Source organism: Sapajus apella, unplaced genomic scaffold (genome assembly GCF_009761245.1).
Source record: "Sapajus apella isolate SASKATOON/1434 unplaced genomic scaffold, GSC_monkey_1.0 scaffold33, whole genome shotgun sequence".
Classification (NCBI taxonomy): Eukaryota; Metazoa; Chordata; class Mammalia; order Primates; family Cebidae; genus Sapajus; species Sapajus apella.
The window spans coordinates 20,373,082-20,382,051 of NW_022436973.1; the positions used below are offsets into that span (position 1 = coordinate 20,373,082).

At 43.9% G+C, this 8,970-nt stretch overlaps 1 protein-coding gene across 3 annotated transcripts in view; it reads left to right on the forward strand.

The window, feature by feature from the left end:
- The first annotated feature begins 3,327 nt into the window (after positions 1-3,327).
- The window catches only part of GPCPD1 (glycerophosphocholine phosphodiesterase 1), a 70,940-nt gene continuing 65,297 nt past the window's right edge, over positions 3,328-8,970 (forward strand). The window contains exon 1 of one of the 3 annotated variants that reach the window (XM_032295478.1): positions 3,328-3,534. The gene's annotated coding sequence lies outside the window, so the exon portion shown is untranslated. The remainder of the gene's footprint in view (positions 3,535-8,970) is intronic. The other 2 variants (XR_004274140.1, XM_032295476.1) reach the window with 2 other exon arrangements.

Here is an 8,970-nt window from a genome sequence, read left to right on the forward strand (position 1 = left end):
TATTTTTTATTTTATTTTGTTTTTATTTTTTTTTTAAAGACGAGGTTTCACCATGTTGGTCAGGCTGGTTTTCAACTCCCGACCTCAGGTGATCTACCCGCCTTGGCCTCCAAAGTGCTTGGATTACAGGCATGAGCCACCATGCCCGGCCATTTTTATATTTTTAGTAGAGATGGGATTTCACCATTTTCGCCAAGCTGGTCTCAAACCCCTGACCTCAGATAATCTGCCCATCATGGCCTCCCAAAGTGCTGGGATTACAGGCAGGAGTCACCACACCCACATATCTCTGCCAGTCTTCTAATCCTACTGGCTTGTTCAACATCTTTTAGAACAAGCTTGTCCAACCATGGCCTAGGGGCTACATGTGGCTTTGAATGCAGCCCAACACAAATTCATAAACTTTCTTAAAACTTTATCAAAAAAAATTTTTTTTTTTGCGATTTAAAAAAAGGTCATCAGCTATCTTCAGTGTTAGTGTATTTTATGTGTGTCACAAGACAATTCTTCTTCCAATGTGACCCAGGGGACCAAAAGAACCCCTATTCTAGATATTCCTCAGTTTCTGGCCATAGAAGACATTCTTTGAATATGTATACTTATTCCGTCATTTCAAAAGGATTTAGGGAGCCAGGTGTGGTGGCTCATGCCTGTAATCCCAGCACCTTGGGAGGCCAAGGCCAGCAGATCACCTGAGGTCAGGAGTTCGAGACCAGCCTGACCAACATGGGGAAACCCCCATCTACTAAAAATACATAATTAGCCAGGCGTGGTGGTGGGAGCCTGTAATCCTCCTGCTGAGGCAGGAGAATCACTTGAACCTGGGAGGCAGAGGTTGTAGTGAACCGAGATTACAACCATTGCACTCCAGCTTGGGCAAAAAGAGCGAAGCTTTTCACAAAAAAAAAAAAAAAAAAAAAAAAAATGAAAAAGAAAAAAGAAAAAGATCTGGCCGGGCAAGCACTTTGGGAGGCCAAGGTGGGTGGATCACGAGGTCAGGAGATCGAGACCATCCTGGCCAACATGGTGAAACCCCATCTCTTAAAAAAAAAAAAAAAAGAAAGAAAAATAAAGATCTATAAACATTTAAAGGAAGCAAACTCGAAAAAATTTATCACTGAAGTATGACTAACAGAGGAAATTCACTCCAAACTACTTAGAAAACATAGGGCAGCAGAGTTTGATGAGTAATGGCACATACCAGAAGGAATTTTAATTCTTTAAGAAATTTGGGATTAAAATGAGTACTATCAAAAACTATTGCATCCTGAGCCTGGCATAAAACAGGCACTTAATTATTTAAGTGAATGGATGACATTGTCAGAAAATTTCTGGGATTGAATCCAAGCTAAATATCAAATGTGGTAAAGAACAACCCAATTTCTAAAACCAGAAATTTGATCTAAAGCTAGAGCTCATCTAATCCAAATACATTTTTAGTAGGACCATTTTGAACCAGCATGCAACTCAAGATATTTGTCCACTTCTTGTTGTAAGAGAGCTTCAACCTCTCCCAAAAGGTGGTTCTTTGTAGTCGGTTTTTTGCTTTGTTTTGTTGTTGTTTTTTCGAGAGTCTAGCTCTGTCACCAGTCTGGAGTGCAGTGGTGCAATCACGGCTCACGAAAACCTCCACCACCCAGGCTGCCTCCCAAGTAGCTGGGATTACAGCCATGAGTCACCACACACACGGCTAATTTTTGTATTTTTAGTAGAGATGGGGTTTCGCCATGATACCCAGGCTGGTCTCAAATTCCTGATCTCAGGTAATCTGCCCACCTCGACCTCCCAAATTGCTGAGATTAATGGCGTGAGCCCCATTGGCGCCAGGCCTCTTTTTAGTTTTCAATATCTCAGTGGATTTAAGTAAAATCTGCTAATATAATTTTATATTGGACGTTAACCAGAGGGTAACTTTGATACTGGTAAAGTAGCAGTGTAAATTAGGTGAGTTGCAAAGTGTTATAGGAGAACTTCAAGTGGCAAATGCTGATTAACTTTCTGTAGAACACCAAAGGAGAAAGGGGAAAAAAATTATTTTTTGATAGGGCTATTTTTCTTTTCTTTTCTTTCTTTCCTTTCTTTTTTGCCTTTTTTTGTAGTTTTTGTTTTTGTGAGAGAGGGTCACACTCTGTCACCCAGGCTGGAGTGCAGTGTCGGGATGTTGGCTCACTGCAACCTCCACCTCCCAGGTTCAAAGGATTCTCCTGCCTCAGCCTCCCGAGTAGCTGGGATTACAGGTGTTTTGCACCACCACACCAGGCCCGGCTAATTTTTGTATTTTTAGTAGAGACGGGGTTTCACTGTGTTGGTCAGGATGGTCTAGAACTCCTGACCTCATGATCCACCTGCCTGAGCCTCCCAAAGTGCTGGGATTACAGACGTGAGCCACCACGCCCAGCCAGTTGTAGTTTATTTTCTAAAAAAATTAGCCCTGTCGGCTGGGCGTGGTGGCTCACGCCTGTAATCCCAACACTTTGGGAGACTGAGGCGGGCAGATCACCTGAGGTCCGGAAATCGAGACCAGCCTGACCAATATGAAGAAGCCCCATCTCTACTAAAAATACAACATCAGACCGGTGTGGTGACATGTGCCTGTAATCCCAGCTACTTCGGAGGCTGAGGCAGGAGAATTGCTTGAACCCGGGAGGGGAAGGTTGCGGTGAGCTGAGATTGTGCCATTGCACTCCAGCCTGGGCAACAAGAGCGAAACTCCGTCTCGAAAAAACAAAAACTACAACTTTGGCAGGGAGAGTCTGCTTCAAACTTTAATTTGCATAGTAGTTAACCTGGGGATGCTGCTAGAGGCAGATTTGATAGGGCAGGTCTGGGATGGTCCTGGGAGTCTGCAATTCTGACTGCTGGCAGGTGCTACTGGGTTGTCGACCATACTTTGAACAGCAAGGGTATAAACTCTCATCAAGCTTAGGTGACTTAATCGTTTTCAATTAATAATGTGCTTCAAGTGTGATTGTTGTTTTGCAACGAAAGAAAGTTTCCAGAAAACATGAGTACTGCTCATTTCCCCCGTTTTCAAATGGGGAAAAAAATACAACTCTGAATTGTAGTTCCAGGCTCCACAGTCAGTTATTCTAAGGCTGCTTTGAAGGACCACATTACACGCCTTTGACCCCAGGGCAGTTCTCCAAGGTGCGGGTGTCAGGGTCAGCTGAGAAGGGCGGAGGGGACACTGGGGATGCCCGGCCGCCCTCGGCCGTAGACGTCAGCCCTTTCCAGGAACGTGCTGGCCCGTCCCCACCGCGCGCGGCGGCCGATTGGCTGAGACAGCGCCGGGCGTGACGTCAGGCCCCGCCCCGCCGCCCTCCGGCCCCGCCCCGCGGGGTGGCCTGGCAGTTTGGTCTGGAGCAGCTGAAACCGGTTTGAGCGTGGCCGCTTCCTGTCGCTCGGCGCCGCGGCGGGCCGCCTGGGAGAGCGCTGGCGAGGCACGGACGGCGGGCGCCCGGCACCTCGGCCCGGGGTCCTCGCTCTCGGGCGGGGCGGGGGCGACGCGGACCCGCGGACTAGCGAACCCTGCAGGTGAGGCGGGTCGGCGGGCGCCGGGTGCGGGGGCCGGGCAGCCGCTCACGTGGCGGGCCGAGCTGTCAGGGCGGCCCCGGGACGCGGCGGGGCGGGGGGCGTCGGGGCCGAGGCGCGGGCGGGGTCCTCGGGCCGGGCCGGGCGCTGCCCGCAGGGGAACGGCGGCCGGCTGTTCGCTGCGCTAAATCGGTGGCTGGGATGCACTCTTGGACTTTTATTGTTCACGGCCGCGGTTCCGCTGGGCTGCCTGAGGCTTAGTTCCCTTCTGAAAAATGCGTGGGGCACTTGAGGGATAGCAGGATGCGTGGCGCGTAGGACCACCGCAAACGTGCGGAGTACTGAGTCAGGGAACAAAGACACCAAAGACGCAGGTGAAACCCTCTGCGGACATCCCCTGCCCCACCGCGGCCCCCTGGCGCACCGCCGCGCGGTGTCCCTAAGTTATTCATCGTGTTTTGACAACTGCTTATTTTCCGAGATTACCTGGACACGTTGTCTAGGGCATGCTTGTCTAATTCAGTTATTCCCAAAAGCCGAAGTGCCTTTCCTAAGAAAAGGTTCCAGGAATAGTCATCAGTGACCTCGATACAATTTTTTTAGGTCTGCTGCCCCTTCGCTTCAAAGCTCTACTTTCCCAAAGCTCTTCAGACTTCCTTGTTGAGTTAGGGGAGACAGCCTCAATCACTTAGGTGTTTTTCATCAGCCCTCCCCCCAGACTCCACTGGCCGGCTGGAAAAGAAATCGGGCATGAATTGTAGAGGATTCTTCCACCTTAAGGCAGCTGTTAGTCTGATGTAACCTGCATAGAGGAACTGATGGAAGCGAGCAGGATGTTTGGACCCGATCGATGTTTTCTTCATACTCTTCTGTCACCCTCCCATTTCTGCACAGCTCTCACCCACTACTCTACCCCTTCATGTTTCCCTTGCTACGTTTCTGACAAGTTGTGACTTAACTAAGAAATAAATACAAGCTAGCAGTCTTTTTTTCCCCCCCCAAAATTCCTAATGTCGTGGATACAAATAACACCAAGCAAAACTGCACATGGTGCAATCTATTTCTGATTAAGAACTAGGAAGAGCCAGAGCTAGAGAAAACCCTAGTATTCTATACAAAATTTAAATCTGCAAATAACGACGTGGGAAAGTTGGACTGAGAGAAATAATGACCACAAAAGAAAACTCATCGTGACAAAGTGAGTAAAATTTGATATATACATAAACTACATTGATGAATTAAATCTTTATGAGTTAAAACAGGAAAAAAATGTGTGAAACATACACATGAGAATAATATCACGATAAAATGAATGGAAAACGTTTGGGGAAATGTTACTGCATTGTTTACAGAGTTGATTGATCAAGGAACTGACTAGGCTTAATGAAATCTATTCCAGAAACAGTTTCTTTTTTTTTCTTTAAGATGGGGTTTCACCGTGATGGCCAGGCTAGTCTTAAACTCCTGACCACAGGTGATCCACCCACCTCGGCCTCCCACAGTGCTAGGACTACAGGCGTGAGCCACCGCTCGCGGACTGAAACAGTTTCTTAATAAAGATCCATTAATGTCTTAACATGTTTTATTAAACTATTGGCTTAAAGTATATGGGAATCAGAATGACAGTCACAACTTGTTAGAAACATAGCACAGGCCATAATCGTTCTTCACTAAGATGAGCAAAAATTAACTCAGGGAGAGGTAGGAATTTTATATATTCCTTTATTCAGCTAGTTAAGAGGATCAAAGCTGCCAAGGCCTAGGAAAGGGCAAGGAGAATTGGAAACAGCTTTTTTCCTTGAAAAAATTTGAAGGAAAACAGAGATATTCCTTTTAGCCAGAAAAACACTTTAGCTAAAATATCTGACTTCAGTTTAAAGTAAATGTCTCTGTACCTTAGTTTACTTCATATCCCTTTTGTTTCCCAGGCTGGTAAATCAGTGTCATGTGTTGGGAAACTTTATGCGAGGAAAATAATAGAGTAAAATTTATTTTGCCAGGTAGGGTGAACTCTGAAATTTTAAAAAATGTAAATTAATTACCATATTATTTTGCTAGTTGCCTGAGTCTTTTAAAAAGGTTTATGTAAATACTCAGAATCTCAGATGAAAATGCTGTTTAGTTTTTCTCTTCAAAAAGTACAAAATGAATGTTATGTTTTCAATAACCAAAAAGCAAAAGCCTGTCTCATAGTCCTATGTGAGGTAATAGGCGAGTTGGTTAAATTAGCTGGTCAGCTCACGTGCATACAATGACTAATGTTTTTCATCTGACTCTTGTTTCATGTATATCCAGAAGACCTCCCTTTTTTCTTTCTCTTTCTCCTTCTTTTCCTTCCCTCCCTGCCTCCCTCCCTCCCTCCCCTCCCTCCCTCCCTCCTTCCCTTTTTTTTTTTAATTTTAAAGATGGGGTTTCACCATGGTGGCCAGGCTGGTCTTGAACTCCTGACCTCAGGTGATCCACCCACCTCGGCCTCCCAAAGTGCTAGGATTACAGGCGTGAGCCACTGCACCCGGCCCAGACCTCCCCTTTTCAAGTTAGGAATTTTTTTTTTTTTTACTTGTTTAGAAGAAGATGTATGGGTGGGTGCATAAATTTTTTGTACCACAACACAATTGTTTACTTTGTCACTGCTGCTTTGCTGGTGGTAACTGGATGCCAAAATTGTATACTTCAACACTGCATCAGACTTTTGGCCTCTGTCCATAATCCAGTTAACTGCATTTGGAACAACTCCCTAGCCTTTTATATGGTATGGTATCAAATTTGGGGGTTGAGGGGTGGTCAGGCTGGAAATCAAACCGGATTGCTTGCCTTTGGCAAATCAAGTGGAAGATGATGCTTTGTTGACCTTTGGGGAGGTTTTCTGGGAGGTGTTTTTGTGCTTGTGTATGTAGTTTTGCATTTACTGGAGCTGTTTACTGCCAAGTTACTATAGTCACTCTTATAAACAACTTTGAGAATAAAAGACTCAATTTCTATAATCAGTTCATTTCCCTTTTATTAAATTTACTTAAGTTTTCCGTTTGCCTTAATGCAATAGAAATCTAGAGATAATTTTGTACTAGCTGTTGATTTTAATACATGGGAATAATATCTGGTTTCCCTTAAGTTGATGAAAACAGTTATTTAAAATTAATCCACAAATAGCAAAATACCAACTATTTAATCATGTATATGAGGTTGTCCTTAGTTGAGAACCATGTCAGTCAATGCCAAATGAAAGGACAACTTAAAGGTTAAGATTGAAGTTGTTCTTTCAGCCCTTTTGATGGGTGATGGAATATTTGCTCTCTTAAAATTAATTCAGTAACTTAAATATTTGTCAAGCATTTTATTTTATTTTATTTTATTTAGGTAGAGTCTCACTCTGTCACCCAGGCAGTGTGGTGGTGCAATCTCAGCTCACTATAATCTCTGCCTTCTGGGTTCAAGTGATTCTCATGTTTCAGCCTCCCAAGTAGCTGGGATTACAGGCATGTACCACCACTCCTGGCTAATTTTTTTTTTCTTTTTTTGTATTTTTAGTAGAGACAGGATTTTGCCATGTGGGTCAGGCTAGTCTTGAACTCCTGACCTAAAGTGATCTGCCTGTCCCAGCCTCCCAAAGTGCTGGGATTATAGGCATGAGCGATCAAGCCTGGTCACCATGTTTACTCTTGGTTGCCGAAAGTAGAATAAGAGGTTATTTATCTTAAGAAATTATTTTGATGAATGAAGGGAAGGCTTGCTTTCTTTTTTTTGAGTGGGGGAGACAGAGTCTTGCTGTGTCACTCCTGGGTAGCTGGAATTACGGTTGCCCACCATGATACCTGACTAATTTGTATTTTTAGTAGAGACAGGGTTTCACCATGTTGGCCAGGCTGGTCTCGAACTCCTGACCTCAGGTGATCTGCCTGCCTTAGCCAAAGTGCTGGGATTACAGGCATGAGCCACCGTGCCCTGCCAAAGGGAAGGTTTTCACTAGTGTAGTATTGGATGTTCTAATCAAAATGCTGAAGTTGCCAAATATAGAATTTCTTTTTTTCTTTAATTTTTTTTGTTTTTGTTTTTATTTTTTGTCTTCTTATTTTTCAAATAGAGAATTTCTTGTCCAAATATGACATGACTCCACATTGATGGTCTTGCACTCTGTGAGATGAATATTGGACAATGTTCATTTTTATGTATATATAAACACACATTCAGTGTTACATTTTATAATTTACGTAAATGTATTGATACATAGCTTATAGCTAACTTGGAGCCTGGACTGTTGACCCTCATCTCAACCTCAGCCCTGTTGTTGTTTGGAGCTGGACAGTTAATTATTTGTGGAGGGATGTAGTGTGTATTGTAGGGTGTTCAGCAGCACTCCTTGGCCTTTACCCGCTAGATGCCAGGAGTGCCACTCCCAGTTGTGATAACCAAAAATGCCTCCTGACATTACCAGATAATCCCCTGGAGGGCAGAATTGCCTTCGGTGAGAACTGCTGGTATAGATCTATCTACCTTGACTGGGAAGTGTAGCTAATTGTGCATAGCAGTGTTCATTAAATGACTCAAGGGGAGGGGAAGGGAGCAAAGCAGAACTAGAAAAATGACTAAGGTAGCTATGAAAGGTACTTTCGAATTGTTTCATAAAGTAATATATAAATGTACATGATGCAGAATAAAGATGTGATTGGAATTCTTGTAGGAACATTGGTGGGTTGGGGGGCAAAGGTTTTTTTAGGGGGTTGTTGAAGATTTGTAGACTATGATGTGTCTTTTGGTGGAGTATGTTCTTTCTCCATTTAAATTATGTAACTATCTCGAAGTATATGTATGTGTGAATTTATTTTTTTGACTTCCTTTAGGTACTTAAGTTAGTGGATGGGAAACAGATTCCTTTGGCTGACAGAGACAGGGAAGAAATTTAAAAATTAGCTTTCTCTCTCTTCTCTCCCTCTCTGTCTCTCTCTCTTTTATGAGACAGAGTTTCACTCTTATTGCCCAGGCTGGAGTGCAATGGCAAGATCTTGGCTCACCACAACCTCTGCCTCTGGGTTCAAGCGATTCTCCTACTTCAGCCTCCTGAGTAGCTGGGATTACTGGCATGCACCACCACACCCAGCTAATTTTGTATTTTTAGCAGAGATGGGGTTTTTCCGCGTTGGTCAGGCTGATCTCAAACTCCCGACCTCTGGTGATCCTCCCTCCTTGGCCTCCCAAAGTGCTGGGAGCCACCAAGCCTGGCCTCTTTTATATATATATATATATATATATATTTTTTTTTTTAGTGGTAAGTTACATTGTAGTCTTAGAAGCAGATTCTCAAACTTGCTTTTTAAGGAGTGATACTTTGCTTGTTTCCTTTTTGTAAAGTAGAAATTCTTTCTGGAGTCAAGCTTTTTTGTATCTATAGTTGTTTTTCTCCTGGACCACAGTGTTAGTCAGGAAAGATAGGTTGAATTCAGA